This window comes from Balaenoptera acutorostrata, chromosome 8 (genome assembly GCF_949987535.1).
Source record: "Balaenoptera acutorostrata chromosome 8, mBalAcu1.1, whole genome shotgun sequence".
Classification (NCBI taxonomy): domain Eukaryota; kingdom Metazoa; phylum Chordata; class Mammalia; order Artiodactyla; family Balaenopteridae; genus Balaenoptera; species Balaenoptera acutorostrata.
Genome location: NC_080071.1, coordinates 66,318,402 through 66,336,723, shown reverse-complemented (window position 1 = coordinate 66,336,723; position 18,322 = coordinate 66,318,402). Strand labels below are relative to the sequence as shown.

The 18,322-nt window shown below is 42.9% G+C and overlaps 1 protein-coding gene across 8 annotated transcripts in view; it reads left to right on the top strand.

Annotated features, from left to right (window-relative positions):
- PLEKHM3 (pleckstrin homology domain containing M3) overlaps positions 1 to 18,322 on the top strand; it is a 189,953-nt gene that overhangs the window by 26,229 nt on the left and 145,402 nt on the right. The gene's annotated exons all lie outside the window — the stretch shown is intronic.

Genomic DNA, 18,322 nt, shown 5'->3' with positions numbered 1-18,322 from the left:
ATCATGGGAGTAAAAAGAAAAGGACATTAAAAGCACAGGGCTTGGTAACTGGCTAGACATTAGGGGATAAACAAGTTGCTGCGACCTCAGTGCCTGGCAGAATGAGACCTTTGCCTTGGGCTCACGTACAAACAGTTGTACTCATTGATTAGCAAACAACCTCAGTTTTTGTTTGGTTTCTTGGAGTTCACATAGATTTTTTTTTTTTTAATCAGTAAACCACTGTAACCATTCTAAATCCCTGGCATAAACCAAGTTAAGAGGATGTCGTATTTCCAATTTTATTTTTTCCAATCTTGTTTGGATTGTAAATGCAAGAACCAGCCTTCCTTGGGTTCTCTAAAGGAAGCTAAAGAAAGAACCTTCCTTAGCTTCCCTCTTGAGGATATGACAGACCATGATTATTACTTTTTAATTCTCAATTTTAAAAAGTTTGAGTATTATGTTGAAATATATGTACTGAGTGGTATTTTGAAAAGTAAACTGTAACCAGTGGCCTTTGCAAGTATTGATATAATATAACCTGGCCCCCTTTTGGTCATCCACGGGATACGCATCCTATCTGGAAATAATAAGGTCGGGGAAATGGCCTGCCAAGTGTCTGACACCTGCTCCGTCTGGCATACTCTGGAGAGCAGGAGAGAGAAATCTTGTTGCTGTTGTTCACTAGGTAAAGGGCAGGGGCAAGCAGGGCCCACGGGCTGCCCACTCTTGGGCTGGGGGTGGAGAGGAGCTCTAGGTTCATGGCTGGTCACCCACTCTGCCAACTGTAATTCTCACGGCGTTTGGGAGAGGTGAGGAAGTGCCAACACCCACGTGCATACTAGTCAAGATCAGCCAAGATCTCTGAGTGAAGTTCACTTTAAAACCTTTGAAAGTAGCCATTAAAACTGAAGAAAGGCTTATTGTCTCTCCTGAAGGCATATGCCAAAAGCAGAGGGAGGCGGTATGGTATCTTGGCCAGAGCTGTAGCTGAGGACCCAGGGGTCAGGATCTGAGGATCTGGGGTCAGGCCAGATCTGGGGTCAGGCCAGATCTCTTCCTTGAGCTTCAGACTCACGTATCCGGCTCTCTGGTGAACACCTCTGCTGGAGTGTCCCACAGGCACTTCAAATTCAGTGTCCAGAAAGGGCCCGTCATCCTCACATCCTCCACTCTAGCTGTTCTAAAAATTAACAAGGGTTAATGAGAGGCTAAGGGCTCCTCAGAAGAAATAAAATGTAGTCAGATGGGTCTCCTTTGAGGAGGGCAACTTGGTGTTTTTGTGTGTGTGTGCATCCCAGGAAGAGCACCTTGACTAAACAACAGGAAACAAAACGTGCCAGGAATCTGACCAAATACACAAAGCAGCAGGTGAGATTCCTGATGGGAAAGAATGACTCCCCATGGAACATAAATAGATCCCCTCGAAGTACATATATTTCACCCGAGTGTGTACATACATATGTAATATATTAAAAGAAATTTGGTTTCTACCACGAGAAGTTACTCAGCAACAATAAATCAACGTCGCACCTGAGACAGGGAAGTGCGGGCACTGCCGCCACGTTGTAAACCGAGGCGCACCTCTGTCCTGCACACGCCTCCCCTCTGTGCGCTGTGCACACTTGCTGGCTGGGGGCTTCTCTCTGCCCCTCCCCCCAGGCCCAGCAGATCCAGTGTTTGTAGAAGAGCGAGTCAGGGAAGAAAGGTGGCCTTGTGGCCTCGGAGCCCACCCTGCAGAGCCCAGGAGCTGGCTGCAGGGGAGAGGCAAACACCCGAGGCCACCGCCGCCTGCCTGGAGGGCCGCCTCGGCTCTGGGGTGAAGGGAAGCGCTTGGGACCCCGGCAATGGCACGGCAGTGCGCCTGGTTTTCAACAAAGAGTGTGTATCTGAGGTCTGCCCAGGACCCTCCAGATCTTTGTAGTTTGGCCAGCGGGGGCTTCTCCTAGGATCAAATGGCTTTTGGGAGGGGAGTAGAGTTTCCAGAGTCACCAGGGCTCAGCCCTGTGAGTGTGTGTATGTGCGTGTGCACACGCCCGCATACACACGTGCTTCAGTGGAGGTCAGCAAGTTGCAAACAGGTGTTCTACAGGGGCGCGCTCAAATAGTGTCTGCTTTGGGGTCAGTTTGTCACTGCGTTCTGAGTGTCCCCATGCCAAAGTGGATTTGTTCAAAAGATGCCGGTTGCTAGAGGCTACAGATACAGAAGACTCGTTACACACTGGGGTGTGCAACCCTCTCAGGGCGTGGCACAGAGTTTTAGTAACAAAACAAACAGAAGAAATGCTCGGGAACCCTCTCCTCACTGTAAAGCCCTTTCCTGCCACCACAGGCAGATGGGGAAAGGCTATCAGGGTTTTGTGTCTAGCCCTGTCACTGTCTTACTTATGGGCTTTATTACTTTGTAGTCTTGTGTTTTCTCCAGTTGATTTTTTTTTTTTAATATTTTATTTATTTATTTATTTATTTATTTATTTATGGCTGTGTTGGGTCTTCGTTTCTGTGTGAGGGCTTTCTCCAGTTGCGGCAAGTGGGGGCCATTCTTCATCGCGGTGCGCGGGCCTCTCACTATCACGGCCTCTCATTGCGGAGCACAGGCTCCAGACGCGCAGGCTCAGCAATTGTGGCTCACGGGCCCAGTTGCTCCGCGGCATGTGGGATCCTCCCAGACCAGGGCGCGAACCCATGTCCCCTGCATTGGCAGGCAGACTCTCAGCCACTGCGCCACCAGGGAAGCCCCTCTCCAGTTGATTTTTATTTTTTCCTGGATCCTTTTTCTGAGGTCCCCTGAGTAGCTTAAAGACTTAAACTAGGAGTGGTTCTTCTCCTCCTTGCCCGCCGCTTCCTCCTCTTTTGCCACCCTCATTCCCTCCCTTTCCTTCCATAACGACAAGCCCAAGGGTCTTCTTCATTAGGTAGGGCCTCTGTGTCTTCTGCCTCGTTTGGCAATGATTAACTAGGCTTGTGAACCTTACTGAGGATAAATGATGCTTTGGGTATAAAGCAAACCAGATTTTGGCATATTGAGGGCAGTGGGTAGCTGGGGTATAGTAAGAGTTGTTTGGCTAATGGGCAAGCCTGTCTGAAGAAGGCCTTCTGGTCAGACAAAGTAACATATTGGTTAAAAAAATGACTATAAACCTAGACTGTTAGAATTTCATTCCTTGTTTCAGTACTTACTAGCTGTGTAACATAGGGCAGGTTTCTTAATCTCTCTGAGCCTTAATTTTTTTTAGGGGGGCCATAAAGTGTGGAATAATAGTAGTACTTACCTCAATATCTTGTGAGCATTAAATGGGTTAAAAGATCTAAAGTGCTTCTTAGAACCATGTTTGGCACACAGTAAACAATAGATGTCTTAAACATTTAATAATATTATTATTACTATTACAATTGAATTTGGAAGTCATCCATGAGAAGCAAAGTGATACTACCAATCACTCCTAGTTTTCCCTGGCATAGTCAGTTTCATAAAATGGCCTCGTAATAAATATTTCTTGAATTGGCCTTCCTGCATTGTACTTTCTCATAGCTGTTAACTGGTTTGTTAATGGGAAATAAACCGTCCATGCCCTCTCTCATATTGATTTGTCATCAACTGTTTACTGTCTTCTACACCAGAGTTTATGGTCACTGAGGAAGGGATTGTTTCTTATGCATTGCATTATCCTCAGTACCTAATATAGTGCTCTGAACGTTCATACATCCTGAAAACATTTTCTTACCCGTGAGATGAATGTATTTCTGATCGAAATCAAGCTTATAAATTAAGAACATTAGTTCTTTAGCTGGTTTATGTCCTTCTAGAAAAAGAACAACTCCGCCCTCTTTTCTGAGGGCCTTGCACCATCATCTAGCATCTCATACCTTGCACATCCTCTCTGTGAAGTTCTTTAGCAGCAGGAAATGAAGATTTGCTTTCATCTCAAAGGCTGCTGTGCACTATCCTTGTGATAAGAGAGAATCAAACAGATACGGCTTGTAAAGTAGCCCCTAGTGTTGGAAGAATGGTGCCCTGGCCTTGGAGGAGTCTCCAGATACCATCTCAGACTCCGGGGTCGCACAGGCATGGTTACGATTACCCTTTGTAGAGGAATCTGACTGCTGTTTGGTGAGCACAAAGCCTGGGGAGATAATTGTGGTGCGCCCTTTAGTCTTTCTGAAGTTGGCAGTCACGTGAGGTAATTTTTTGCATCCCTCCTCAACTTTTCCCTGTTCCCTGATAGTGTTTCTTTACAGAAGGCTATTGCTTTGGATTTGAAGATCACTTCTTTCCTAGGTTTTTGGTATATATGAGAGCAGAACACATCAAAGAGATTAACAGCCTACTTGTTACTATCAAAGCCAACATCCGAGCACCTGGTGTGTTCATCCTCAGGGTAAGTGAGAGAGCCCAGGTGGAAAGAGAAGGGAAAAAATAACAATAACAGCAGCAAACACTTAGTTCACTATTTTAAGTGCTGTGCAGATAGCAGCTTATTTAATTCCTATAACGCTCCTGTGATATAGGTATTTTTATTGAGCCCTTTTTAAGGATGAGGACACTGAGAGCTTAAGTAACGTGCTTCCCGTCCCCCAGCTACTAACAAGTAGGTCCTCGGTTTGGACCCGGGCACCCTTTCTTCAGACTCCATGCTCTTAACCACTAAGCTGGAGCTGGACCCCTACTTTGGAAGCCAGTAGTTCTCAGTCTCCAGAACCCTCCACTATAGAAGCCTTGTTGTCAGTCAGTCCCTGTGGGAGTAAAGGGTAGGAAGTGGTGTGGAGGAAACAGACCTGGGTGATAACGTTCATCAACTAAAATTACTCCCTCAGGGAATCACTGGTTAGGAAAACTGAGACCCACCCAAGCAGTCTAGCTAAGCAAGGATTGTTTCCTGCCTTTAACACATTTACCACATGAACAGTGCAGAGCTGGTCACAGTCCTTTAGGGGACCCATGAATCTGCAAGAGGAAGACTGTAACTTTGCCTTTCATACTCTTGAGTGTTATCCATACAGAAAAGCGTAAGTGAACCGACCCCTCTGGGTTTGTGACCACGGAAAGAAGGCTTCAGAGTTTTGCCCCATCTTTGGCTTCCTTTTTCCGTCTTACTCAGAAGCCTGTGAATGCATTCTAGAGATTTCATTGCCTCAGGAAGACAGACTATGCTAAGTGCTAGGGTACTGCCAGTGGATCCTACTAGGTGAATGGAGTATAGCTTGAATCCAATGTAGTTAAGACTACCTGCATTACCTGAGGATAGAATAGTCATAACAAAAGGGTTAGGTCATAAACTGATGGGGAAGGAGTAGATCTAAGACGAGATGGCAACAGCAGTTCTTTTTTATTTTTTTCAGCTTTGTTGAAGTATAATTGACAAAATTGTACGATATTTTAAGCGTGTATCATGATGATTTGATATATGTATACATTATGAAAGGATGTACCCGTCCATTAAATAACACATCCATCACCTCATTTCAAAGGCAGCTATTTCTAGAGAACCTCAGGTAGGTGGTAGAGGCCAAAGCTTCCTCAGCGCCAGCTCCCTTGCTCCTGCCATCCCAGGGTCTGCCATGCCCTAGGCAGCTGTAGCAAGGTGTGACTGGGAACTAGCCCTGAGGGAGGAGCCTGATCCCACAACCAAAATGGCTCCTTTTTAGTCGTAGCACTAATCTTCATTCTATACAGACATGCTCCTGACTAGTATCTGTCTTAACCCTTTCCCCCTTTGCACTGCTGTTACCCTGTTCTTGTTCACTAAGTAATGATACAGCCAGAGGCAGCAGGGAATTTCCTGTGGGATAAAAAAGATGGGGTCCTAACACCATAGAATTACAATCCAAATATAAACATATATTAAGGTAAGAACATAAAACGCCATAAGAACATGTGGACACTAGATATGTTATCAATATGAAAAATAGGTATACACACACTCTCTCTCTCTCTCTTTCATCCCTCTAAGTATATACACACGGTAGAGGAAGGTGAGGCTATATGGAAAGAACACTCATCAAGGACTTGCAAGCATTGTATCGTAGCTCTACCCCTAACTCACCATGTAGGTTTGGAAAAATCACTTGTCTACTGCCTTTGGTTTGTAAACTCGTGAAGCAGGTTAAATTATCTCTATAATCTTTCCCAACTCTAAAATGAGATTATTCTAGGATGTCGTTGAACTGACCTTGACTTATGGTTGTGTGGGAGCCAATTACTATAGTCAGAGAGGTAATGGAAGGTCATGATGGGAATATAGGTATGGTTGAAATTAGTTAACACAGAAGGATTTCCATGTGCCTTGTAACTCCACTTCTGGATGAACTGCTGTTGCAATTTTTCAAATAAAAAAGTTTTAGAAGAACTCCTTGGCATTAGCTATGGAGCTCTGAAACTCAGCAGACTGCCCGAATCTGACTGACCTTTCCCTCCCTGTGTTCACATTTTCATCTGCTTGGCAAGGGCAGTGGTCAACTGGGCTTTTGTTTCAGTTGGTTTCACTCTCTGGTGACCTGGTACCATCCCTCTGCCTGTTTTTCTTGTGCTGAGTACTTTAGGAGAAGGTCTCAAGCAGAGTTTTTCTGTAGGGCTAGAAAAACCATGGCAGTATGGTTTCTTTATCTGGAGTTCTATGTTACTCTGTTTTGATTCCCTTTTTCCCCATCTTTCACTAGAGAAAAAAAAAAAAAGAAAGAAAGAAAGCCAAATTTGGGACTTATACTAAAATGACTGCTTTTTCAATTATGATGTTTCTCAAAAGACTTGGAGCCAGTAGAGGTGGGAATATTCCTACGGGCTTAGAACAAGTGAGGTCACCAGGACATGGGCTCTGCTGAATTTATGATTCACCCTTCAGCAAGATTAGTCAGTGCAAAGAAGTTGCTAAAATAGGTCACAGAGAGTTGATTTTATATGGTTGTATAGTTTCCATTGGTTATATTTTTCGGAAACCCAACATGCCTCATTGCCAGCCCGCATCCTGATTCCTAACAAATGTATATGGGAACTCTGAAAATGAAATGTCTGGCATTTTTTTGCGGTTGTTCTGTTAATGTGTTTTATCTTTCTTGGCTAAGGAGAACTATAGTTACTAATTTCACAAACTGCTAGAGTTACTTCCTTAAAACACAGATCTTTTGGTGCTACTCTGTTCTCAAAAATGAATCATGGTTCCCCATTGTTTACAAAATCAAGTGTAAATTTTCTAAAGCATCCAGATATCTTTCCCATCTTTCCAAGCTTATCACGTGCACCTTTCTTCACCCCATCTGTGTGCTAGTTTTGAATGTGCCTTGTGCGTTCAAGCTCCTGGGACTTTGCTCATGATGTCTCTTCACCCACAATACCTTCTCTGTCTTCTTCACTTTTCAAAATCCTCCATTTTCTTTCAAGGACCAGTTCAAATGCCACATCATCCCTGAGACCTTTCCATATTTTTCCATTTTTAAAAAAAATTGAAGTATAAGTAACTTACAATATTATATTAACTTGAGATACACAACATACCTATTTTCTATTTTTATAGATTATGCTCTGTATAAAGTTATTATAAAACATTGGCTATATCTCCTGTACCATGCATCACATTCTTGTAACTTATTTATCTTATACGTGGTAGTTCGTACCTCCTAATCCTTCTAATTCACCTATTTTGCTCCTCCTCTGACCCCTTTCCCCTCTGATAACCACTGGTTTGTTCTCTGTGTTTCTTGTGGTTTTTTTAAATTAAAAGTATTTTTTTTCTCTTATTTTATGTTTCCATAGCACATTTTATTCTGCCACGCATTATAGGTAATTGCTTGTACATTCATCTCCCACACTAGGTTAGCAGTTCTTTGATAAAATGAATTGTATTGTAGACAACTTTCTATCATATCGTGTATGAGCATATGCAAGGTGTTTGGTTGAACTCTATGTATTGGTGCTTGGAAAATCAGGACAGCACAGTTTTATTTGCTTGTTTCCAGAATGAAGATGGCCTCTCTTTCATTTTTCCGTACCTAAAGCTTGAGTCAAGTTGAATGAAGCTTATTAGTATTAATACTGTCAATAAGAGCTATCACTTAATGAGAGTTAACTTTATGCCCAGACCTGTGCTAAGAAGTATTCATCCATTATCTTATTTATTATTAATAATAGTTTAATATGTTAGACTAAGAGATTAATATTTTGCTGATTTTTCAAAGGAGGAAGCCAAGCCTTAGAGAAGGTAACCTCACCCAAGGCCATCTGGCTAGTATGTGGTGGAGCTAGGATCCCGAGCCAAGCCCATTCTGGAGGTCACACATAACCACGCTCTAATACTGCCTCTCAAGTCTGAGGAAGCTTAGGCCTCATCCCCTCCACCACAGATAAAGCACAGTGTCATCTAGATTGAAAGTGTGGAGGTTGGAGTTCCACTCTCAACTTGCACACTCTGTGTTATAACCTTGGCCAAGACATTTTGTTTCCTGGAACCTCTTTCCAAATCTGTTAAATCAGTTAGAATGCGTTTAGAAGCAAGTAATATAAACTCAGCTGAAAGTGGCATAAACAGTGAGGCCATTTATCATCTTATTTTTTCACGTATCTAACAGATAGCTATTGGACACTTAGTGAATATCAAACACTGTATGCAGTAAACACTTAAGGACACCTACCTCTGGTGGCCCCAGGGTCATCAAGATCCAGGCACTTTTCATCTTTTTCCTCTGCTATCCTCAGTATATTGGTAGTGTCTCTTCTCTCCCTCATTTATGCAAGATGGCTACAGCAGTCCCAAGGATATATATCGGCCGCCAAAGTCAGGAAGGGAAAGCAGGGCACTTACCCTGGGTCTCTTCCCAGAGGACCCCAAAAGCACCTCGTCTGCAGCCAGAACTGGGTTGCATGCCTTCCCCTAAAGCAATCTCTGGCAAAGGAAAATACGGTTACTGATTGGGTTAAACAAATCATGATTCTTTTTGTGGGGCAGGGGAGAGGCCATCTCCACAACTGAACAAAATTAGGGTTCCGTTGGTAAATAAGGGGGAGACAGTTGATAGGCTGGACAGGTTCTACTTCAGATAGGGCTGGGCTGAAGAGATTTCTAGTCCCTTCTGGCTCTAAGTTTCTATGATTCTGTGTTACCCAAAGATATAGCAATGGAATGCCACTTATCTTAAAATCTGGTGGCCTAAGTATGAGAGATTCTTTTATACTTAATTCGTGTAGATTAACGAAACAGAATGAGAAGCTCATGATGGCCAAGACTGAGCATCATTTGGAAGTTGATGTTTGGAAATGTTTTCTGGGTCAAAAAGTTCTGTAAGCACTAGAAATTACCCTTGTCACAGAAGGCAGAAAACCTCTGAATTTAAGAGGTTGGGTCTGTGATCTCCTGGTCAGGTTCACACTTGAGAAGTGAAATTGACCAGGTGTGTGTTGACTTATGCACTATCACTGTTGCTCATAGCACAAAGAACTTAGATGGAAAAGGTCCCCAGCTGGTGTGTCTAGCTAATACATAGCTAGATATGTTATGGATCTCTTTCTTCTAGAGCCTGCACAGATATGTCTTTTCCCCTAGGTTAATGAAGGGAAAACAAATGGGATATTCTCTTTTACCCGTAAAGAAAGATCTCCGAAGTAACTCACAGAAGAGATATCACTTGAGCCTAGTTCATTTCTACCAGAATAAGTTAACAAATATCTGTGAGCACTACTGTGGCCAGCACTGTGTGAGGGCTTATATACCATTTTGAAAATGTACAAAACACAGCCCCTCTTTGGTTCCTGTAGCATCATTCTCTTCATGTTCTTTGCTATGGACATTTGTGGCAGTGTCATGATTGATGTGCATCCTGTTAATTTCACTTCCCTTATGCGCCTCTAATGAGAACAAAGACCTAAATTTGGTTAATTTCTCCCTAGTCTCTGGCTTAAACACAGTTGAATAATAACATGAAACAAATAGACCTGGAAAACTGTTTTGTTAACCAGAAATGTGAAGAAAAGAGACTTGATTGTGGTCTAGAATGTCAGAGAAGTCTTCATTGAGGAAAGGATGTTCCAGCTGAGCATTGAGGGTTGAGCACACAGCCGAGGTGGAGATGAACACAGGCTTTGTGTGGGGTGGTCAGAGGCTAAGCCAGAACAGGACTTCATTTTGGAGAGCGGTGGGCTGAGCTTATGGAGGACTTTCAAAGCCAGACAGAGAGAATTAACATGATATGTTTGGCAAGAAGCACTTGAAAATTTCTTGAGAGTCAAGATTAAAAGGATATTTTACAGAAAGTCTGGAAGCCGGCAGGGGCCAAGGGTAGTGGGGGGTGGGATGCAGGGAATCTCCTTCCCTGTAGCTTTTGTGTCCATGTAAAGATTCATCAGTTAGAATGGTGCTCTTGGCCTCTCTCCCTCCCTTTGCACACTCCACCCCCGGGGAGGAGTAACTTACGGGCAACTTTAGGAGAGGAACCAGGCATGTGTAACTCAGCCGCTACAGGAAGCACTGATTCTGGTCCGCTCCTCTAGGCCTGCTCCACCACCCATCAGCCTTTCATGGATAGTCCCTGGGAGGGGAGCCTGTGCTGACCCAGTGCTGCGGGTGACTCACTGGTGAGTCTGTGGAATTCTGGGGTGCTACACACCTAAGCTGTGTCCTCCAGCTGGCTCATGTTTTGATTTCTATGCGTCTGACTACCCTCTATCAATCTCAGTTGGTTTAGAACTTGGGTGAAGAAAAGTGATGCTATTTATTGGGTCCCCTCAGGCCCTAACAGTACGTGGAGTGGATTGGTAGATGGAAAGAATTGAAGGGATGGAAATGAGAAGGCTCTGCGGTCATCATGATGTGAGGTGATGAGGACTCGAATTAGGGTGACTGTGGTAAAAGAGAAAAGTGGGACTTGTGAAGAGAGAAAGGAGGGCTGTCACTGGGCTATAAACTGTTGACAGGATCTGTCTGATTCACTTGGCGTTTCCACGATTCTAGCTTACTCCTTGGTGCATACATTCGACAAATACTTATAGAGCCAGCCACTGGGAATACGAAGTGAGAGAGACATTCAGGTCTCTGTCTTCAAGGAGCAGTTCTTTGAACGAAATAAAACAATGTTGTAAGATAGAGAGGGACTGAGGGGGGCCCTTTAACTGAGGTGCTGAGGGATGAAGGCCTCACTGAGGATGGCACCTTTGAGGTGAAAAGCTGAGGGAGTTGAATAAATCAGTGGAGCTGGGGGGAGATGTCCCAAACCTAGGATACAGCAGCTTCAGAGTCCTTGAGGCCAGAAAGTTCTCGGCTTGTTCAAAACCCACGAGAGGCTTTTGGCTGGAGCGAGAGAAGAAATGTGAGATGATGTGAGGGGAGGTCAGAGCAATAATCAGAGGCCAGATTGTGCGGGACAGAAAGTAGAGGCGTTAGAAGAATCTGGAATCTGAAGGAAGGAGACAGATTGAGCCATAGAAGATGTAGGTTCAAGTGAATAATTTTGAATAGACACAACAAACCTTAGAATATTAGAAGACAAGAGGAAAAGAGATCCATAGAGGGGTAATTTTCAGATGTTATAGAGGAAGAGATTCTGAAGAAGAGGGAAAGAATTAGGTACAGAGTGGAGGTGGAAGGGTTAGCTTTAACAAGGAGGCAAGAAGCTTCTTCTTTTGAGACCCGAAGCTAAAATAGGAAACATCTATTGAATACTTAAGATGTGTGAGGCATCGTTCTGAGAGTTACTCATTTCTTCCTCACAATAGTACAATGAGGTAGGTGCTAATATAGCCCATTTTAAAGATGATAAAACTGAGACTTGGGTTGAGTAATTTGTCCAGGGTTACCCAGCCAGTAAGGTCAGAATTATGATTTAAACTTAGACCAGTTGGCTCTAGCACATGTGGTCTTAACCACTGTGCTCTGTCGTACTTGTATAGGATATTGGTTAGTGTAATGTTGAAGTGAAGCCAAGTATAGTATATGTAAAGGAGCTCCCTATGGTACACAAAAGAGATGGTGGAATTTGCAGTTTGAAAAGACTAAAGAAGATGTGGAAAAATTGTTCTGGGATTGTGTTTGGGATCCATGAGATGAATAAAAGAATAAATTGTCAGGATTAAAGCTATAAAAGAAGTTGAGCAACATGAATCTATGTTTGACTGGTGCTCCGGTCTGAATATTTGTGTACCCCCCCAAAATTCATATGTAAACTTCTGACCCCTGAAGCGATGGAATTAAGTGGAGGCTTTGGGGGTGCTCAGGTCATGAGGGTGGGGCCCTCTTGAATGGGATTAGTCTCTTTTATAAAAGAGACCCTACAGAGTTCCCTAGCCCCTTCTACCATGTGAAGTTATAGCAAAAAGATGGCCTTTTATCAACCAGGAAGCTTGATCTCACCAGTACCAAAGCTGGTACTTTGGTCTCGGACTTCCAGCCTCCAGAGCTGTGAGAAATAAATTTCTGTTGTTTACAAGGTACCCAGATTATGGGATTTTGTTATAGCAGTTGAAATGAACTAACATACCTGTGTTAATATTTCTGTGTCTTCCTCGAGCATGCTGGTCTTAAATAGATGATGGTAACGATCCAGAGTTGGTGATTAAATCTGGGAAGTCTGAGCAAACAAGTTTTAACTATTGACCACAGAGTCTAGAGGAAGGAGTCCAGTGAAACAAGGAAGAGACTTTAAGGGGTGAGGTGGAAGAGCTTCATGTTTAAAGGTCCTTATAAGGATGAAGTGTAAGGTAGGTGAGGTGGAGGAGTGAGAAAAATGAAGGAGTACCTCATTGGAAGTTGGAAAGTACTTTGTGATGAAGAGGTCTAAGAGGTCTAGGCTGTTACTGTTGTGGAAGAGAGAATTAGGTCTCTGGAATCAAAGAGGGGAAGGACCTATGTTTATAAAGATCCTAAAACCAGATGGCAAATGCATAACATGTATCTTTTCCCACCTCAGTGACATCATGGTGCTTTTTCCCCACTGAGTCTGGATGTGGCCTCAGCATCTTTCTCAGTACAGGGTTCCAGGCAGTCAGTAGCAGTCAGTGAAAGTTGCCTCCTGTCTCTGCGTCAGACAGTGCCAGAAGGGGCTGTTACTCCAAGGGTGCGTGGAGCTAAGAGCAGGCCAGTCAGTAAGAGGGGAAGCCCAGAAATTGGAGTTGAGGATTAGGGCTGAGACCTGAAGCCTAGAGGTTGTAACTAACCCCAGAGAAGCGTGCAGTCTCGGAGGAGTAAGTGGGGCTGGCCGGTGAGTAGACGGTTCTCAGGTTGTCTGTATCTGAGGGAGTCTAGTCCCATTCTCCCATGCTCTAGGCTGTCATGTAGTGCTGGCAGCACCTGGGTCAGAGCTGTGAGGTGAGGTTGAACCAAGTGGCACTGTAGTCTGGGAGGCTGCGGGTGGGATCTGGAAGTCAAGAGACAGTAGCAGTTGAGTACAGGTCATTGACACTGGCCATTCATGAAGAAGAGCCAAATCATAGAAGTGTCTTTGTTCTGAAGTGGTTCCTCCTTTATCATTGATCTGGAAGCCTCCTATTAGAGTCATTTGCCAAAACTGAATTGTAAGCACCTTGAGGATGTCTGTCATCTTTGGATCTCCAATAAAGCTTAGTGTTCTACTTTGCACATAGTTGGTACTCAGTAAATGTGTGTCAAATTGCTTTGCTCCCTTAGTTTTGAGCCCATGTGTAGTTGTAAATCCTGTTTCCTAGGCTTTCAGATCTTAAAATCATCTATCCTTTTAGCTAACAATAGCCTAGATAACCTGTAGAGAAACTGAAAAGAAAGATGATGAAGGGCAAAGGAAATGTAATAAATCTGTTGAACTTTGAGAGGCAGTCCTTTTGGGCTTGTCTAGGACAGAATGTGGTTCTGTAGCATCTGTACTCCATTCACTCTCTACTTCGGCTTCCTTTCACATTTATTCATCTTGTTGTAAGAACTTAAATGTTTCCTTTAAATTTGCCTAGATAATTTTGATTTGGAACACTGACACCACATAGGCTTTTGAGTTCTTTGAAAATGTTAAAACATTGCTCTTTATCTTTCATTTTAAACTATTGTCTGATCTTTGAAGTCCTATTCTTATGTCGTTCATGGTGCTGACTCAGGCAATTCAGACTTTTCTTGGTAAATTAAATGTTTATCTAAATGTTTCATTTATTGTGATCTGGGACATGGTGGTTTTAAAAAAGCAGAATTGCATAAAGTAACCCAAATGGAAGCACGTTTTAATTACATATGCTAATATATGTGAACATGCCTAATTATTATTTATAATATTATTATTACATATGTATACTGTCTAAAGGCTTCCTATCAAATGCTCTACAGTCTGGGCAGAAGGATTGTGGGTGCCGGGATGTGGAGGCAGAAACTTTTTTTAATCATTTCTTACTGATTTTCTGGGAATACTTTTATTATATAACTTAGTACATATTTGATGAGTGTGAAATAGTATCTGAAATATGAGTCATCAGGGTGGTGTAGCCATAGAGCCATGGAGCTTCAGAAGAGGACAGTTGTGTTCAACTAGAGGGGACAAAGAAAGGCTTCAGGAAAAGGTGAGATTTTATACTAGCTCTCACGTATGATGAAAACATGGGCAAGCAGAGATGCAGGGAAATCTAGGCAGGGAGAACAGTGAGGGAAAATGCCTGAGGTCGGGAGGGGCCAGTAGTGGAAGCCACAGCAAGTCCCCTGGCTGGAGTGTGGGGAGTGGAAGAGAGTGGCTGCAGTGTGAAAGGTCCCTGGGGAAATTCAACAGGGAGGGGTCGGGCTAACATCCTCTGAACCTCCTAATCAATCTCCATATCCCTGCAAGTAGGACAACCACCTGTAACATATTCTTGCATTAAAAAAAACAACAACAAAACTAACTGGATCTTGAGATCTAAATAGCAGATGAGGGACTTCCCTGGTGGCGCAGTGGTTGACTCTGCTCCCAATGCAGGGGGCCCGGGTTCGATCCCTGGTCAGAGGACTAGATCCCACATGCACGCCGCAACTAAGGAGCTGGCGAGCTGCAACTAAGGAGCCTGCCTGCCGCTACTAAGACTCGGTGCAACCAAATAAATAGATAAATATTAAAAAAAATAATAGTAAAATAAGTAAATAGCAGTTGATGGAAAACCTGGGAAACAGGAGCATTTGACTGATATAGTGAGGATACACTCAGCCTAATCCAGAATGTGAGAAATTCTACAGGACAAAGGAATGAATTTCTTCAATAAATACATGGCATGAAAAAAAAAAAAAGGAGAAAGAGGGAATTGTTATAGATTTAAAGAGGCTTAAAAGACCTACCAACCAAATCAAGGTGTGGACCTAAATAGAGCAAACCATCTGTATAAAGAAATTTTTTGAGAGAATCTGGGAAAATGAGATACAGACTGGGTATTAGATAAGGAATTATTCATGTTTTAGGTGTGAAACTGGTATATATATATATTCTTATCTGTTAGAGATACAGCCTGAAATATTTACAGTAGAAATGATAAAATGTCTGCAGTTTGCTTTCAAGTATTCCAGCAAAAACAAACAAACAAACAAAAAACAATAAAAAGCAAGAGTTGGAGAGGAGTGGGAGAGAGGAAACAAGAATAGCGGAAACCTGATGACTTTTAAGCTAAGGGGTGAGCCCACAGGTGTCCATTTTACTCTTCTCCATGCCTTTGACTGTGTTTGAAATTTTCCATGAGAAAATGTGTTAAGGCCAGTCTAAGGAGTTTGGACTTTATTGTGTAGCACCAAGAAACTTGTGCAGGGCTTTGGGCTGATGAGGAGGGCATGGGAAAGGTTATGAGTGATCCAGAAAGGTTACCCCGGTAACTGAGTGTGACATGGCAGGGTGCGGGGGGAGGACTTGAAATGGGAGCCCATTTAAGATCTTGATTAAGATGGTGGCCTGAGAATGGGAACTTTTTTGAAAACAGAAAGAGGAAATAATGGCAAAAGAGGAACTCTTCAGTGGGTTGGCAGTACAGAAATGAGTCAGGTTCATGAGGGGGAAAAATCCCCTCTTCCTCTTCAATCAGTAGCAATTTTTGTCCTTAAGCCACTGCGCTGGGTACTGTGGGACCAGGAGGAGAGGGAAAAGGGGTCTTTGTTGAGGAGGAACTGACCCAGGTCTTTGTAACTAGCCACAGTGGAAAGCAATGGGGGAGCAAAGAGTTCTCAAGTTCTTTTTGTTTATGTTTTTGTTTTTGCTTGCTCTTTTTCACAAGGGAATTACTCTCTTATGGTTTCAGTGTGAAATTTACAGACACAGTGATTCATTTTGATCACCTTTCTCTATTTTCACTGGGGAAACAGCGATAATCTTTGTCAGCTGTTCTACCTGAACCATTTATGATATTAATTAAGACAGAGATAATATTGTTCATTCGTGAAATGGAACACTTTAGAAGAATGTATGTGATGAAATGATATGGTCCGGGGAAACAAAAGTTGAACTATAGTAAATGAACGAAAGCTTAGATTTAAGTATATAACTTCTGATTTGTGAATAGCAAAAATATTCAAAATAAACTTCAGATTCAGTAGAAAGTAGCAGCTAGAGATTAAAGAGAAATGGTAGTTCTCCAGCCCTCTACAGTCAGATAATTAATACTTCACACACAACATATTAATAAGGTTTGATATAAACAGGCCCTCCAGAAAGGAATACATGCTGAGAATAGTTTCCTGATCACATCTGTTCTCTTCTTGTCCAAGAAATTACACTACAAACTGCAGCCTATAAGGATGGGCCATTTCCTATGATTAACACCCCTCTTTTCTATCTCAGTTTAACATACCTATTTAGAGAGGGCTGAGCCGAGGTGGGGAGAAAATATTGAAACACAGTGCGTTCTTTACCTTATTCTGCAGCAAGAAGGTGGGGGAACTTTTGAGACTCCGTGTTAGACTTCTATTCAGTCCACCCAAGCTGGCATCTGCCACCCTAGCTTATACAGTCGGAAAGGAGTGAGGTTTGCTTCTGGCTTGGGTCCAATTATAGTTAGAATTTCTAATTCGTGGAAGCTGTTGTAAAAAGCTCTCAGGGAAGAAAGAAAAGGAGAGGAAAATTCCTAGCTAAAAGCAAGAGAGATGGTTTTTATTTTATTCGGGGATGCATGCCTGAGCTGTTGGGTCACAGGAGGGATGGGGATGGAGGGACGCGAGGTTATGGGTCTTATTATGGAGAAGGTTGAACTGTCATCAGCACCTGATGGAAATGAGAGGAGGAGAGGCGGCATCAGTGTGTAACAGCACTGCATCTCTTACTGCATTATCAGAAAAGAAAACGGAGAATAGGCATCCATTATCTCTCTCTGCAAAGGGATTAGTGTGGGTTGCAAGAAATTAATGGCTTTTGAATTACCACAGAAATACAAATGAATGTCAGGAGCAGAGATGTAAAGCAGGTAAAACTGGCTTTTCTCTGCTGCATTTCTCTCATTTTCTCTTTTGGTTTGCTATTTTAAGATCTAGATCTGTGTTACTCTTTTTTTTTTTTTTTTTCCTCCAGCCAAGATCAGAAATCATACCCTTTGGGAATGTGATTTCTCTTCTTCAGGGAGTGACTCAATTAGTTTATGACTGTCTCTGACGTGTGTCAGCAAAAAGATTGAGAAACATCTCAGAAATGAAAAGCTCTACTAGGGAGGAGAGCTCCCTCATTTTCATGCCTGATGAAAGTATCAGGACATCTCCCAAGTGACAGTCCCCTTTTATTAAAGTATGAAATTTGTGTCTGTTGCAGCTAATCATTGATTAAAGATGGCATGACCAGATGAACTTGTGAAACACAGGGGAAGAGAAGGGAAGGGAATTATACCTATTATATGCTGGACATTATAGTAGAAGCTTTATTTCTATTCTAATTCAACAAGTACTTACTAAGTACCTGTGTCCCAGGCATTACACTATGTGCCGTGATACAAGGATGACAGGACAGGCCTTGCCCCTGTCCCCAGTGAAGCTTACAGACCAGTAGTGAAGACACACTTCTTTAAAAATTGTAAATTATTTTTATAATTTAAAAATTATAAACTGTATTATAATACAGCCTGATGAGAGCCCATTAGAGAGGAATAGTATAGTAAGGACCCCTGATACTGACCCGGGGATGTGTCTGTACAGGCGAGGGAGTGGGGTTGGGAGAGTCAGGACAAACTCCCTTTCTGGAAGAGAGGATGGCTGAGTGAAGGGTAAGTGTGTCCCAGCTGGTGGAAGTGGTGGGAAAGGGGCATTGCAAGCCGAGGGAACAGCGTAAGCCGGCTCAGAGGTGAGAGGAACTGCTTTCCAAGCAAAGATCTAAGAAGTGAGTAGTCGAGGCACGGCTGGAGAACTGGTTATGAGCCAGAAGGCTCATGGCCTGGCCTTGAAGACTGATGGGGGCATCTGAGAAACAGGAGTTTGTGAGAAGT